Source organism: Tupaia chinensis, unplaced genomic scaffold (assembly GCF_000334495.1).
Source record: "Tupaia chinensis unplaced genomic scaffold, TupChi_1.0 Scaffold147869_1, whole genome shotgun sequence".
Taxonomy (NCBI): domain Eukaryota; kingdom Metazoa; phylum Chordata; class Mammalia; order Scandentia; family Tupaiidae; genus Tupaia; species Tupaia belangeri.
Window position 1 is genome coordinate 1,169,354 of NW_006207719.1, and position 1,343 is coordinate 1,170,696.

General features: G+C 41.2%; 1 protein-coding gene across 1 annotated transcript in view; it reads left to right on the forward strand.

Moving 5' to 3' along the window:
- Positions 1-1,343, forward strand: part of PLBD1 (phospholipase B domain containing 1) — a 69,974-nt gene that overhangs the window by 63,773 nt on the left and 4,858 nt on the right.

Here is a 1,343-nt window from a genome sequence, read left to right on the forward strand (position 1 = left end):
TTGAGTGTTTCAGTCAGAAGGCCTGTGCTCAGTGTCTTATCAAGTTGTGTGAGCAAGGAAGGTATCTGATCCTTCTGAACCTGTTTTGTCCTTTATAAGGAGACACCATAATACTTACACATCATAGGTTGTTTGAGAGTAAACAAATTATTCCATTTTATATGCTTCTGTAAATCATTTAGTTTTATAAAAATGGAAAACATAAAGCATTCGATTTTTATTGTTTTATTCTAGTTATTCTCATAGAGAAAATGTAATAGTAAAATTCATCTAATGCTCACCGAGTATCAGACACTACTGAAAGTACTCTAAGATCACTTAGCACTCACAATAATTCTTGTAAGTACTGTCGTTGTTTGCATTATAAAGATGAAGAAGCTGTGGCACAGGTTATGTGATTTGTCCAAGGTCACATACCTATTAATGGCAGAACCAGGCTTCAAATTCAGGCAGTCTGATTCCTAATTTTATATAACCTAGGTATGCTCTGGCAATAAATCAGTAATTCCTATGTTGTATGTATCTCAGTTTTTGCTGATGTTGGCTCTTTGTCTCAGACTTAGCAAGGTTAGGGACCAGCAGATTGCATAATGGTTTCATCACTGGACTCCCACACAGATAACCATGGTTTGAGTCCCAGACCTGGTGGCTTAAAACTCATGCCAGGCATGTGTGTGTGCATGCCGTGTCCTGAGAGGATGAAGGAGAAGGGATTGTGGCATGGCCACCCCCCCCTCCGGCGAATGATTTCTGTCTCAATGGCTAGCACATGTACTCTATAGCAAAAATCTCTCTCTAAAAAAGAAATAATTTTTAAAAAGTATAAAGGTTGAATGTCTTTGTCACAATAACTTCACGCCTAAGCAGGAAGTCCTATATAATTAAAGTGGAAATAAAAGGCAGGCAAGAGCAAAGAGAATACAGAGGTGAAAAATCATTCTTTAAATGGTGGGATGTCCCTACATTGACTGACTTGTAGGGAATACCTGGGCCAGTATAATCTAGGGTATCCCTAAAATACCACTTTTACTGCACCCCGTCACATATTTGGTCCTTACTGACTAATGGTCTGTGAGGCCTTGAAGCTACACTCTGAAGCTTTAGAGAAAGCCGAGTCCGTTTAAATGCTTGGAATCAAAGCCAACCCACGTTGGTGCAGGCAGTAGTTTATCACTCTGCAGTGCTGGAGCCACATGGATGGTGGTAGCTCAGATCCAGGTCAACCTGAAACAAGTAGGCCACACCCACACACTCCTGTGACCTGGCTGGCTAGACGGCGGGCAAGGAGATTGTAGCACGGCCAGAACCTATCAAGGATGCCTGTTTTATCTTGCTCTCTTTCC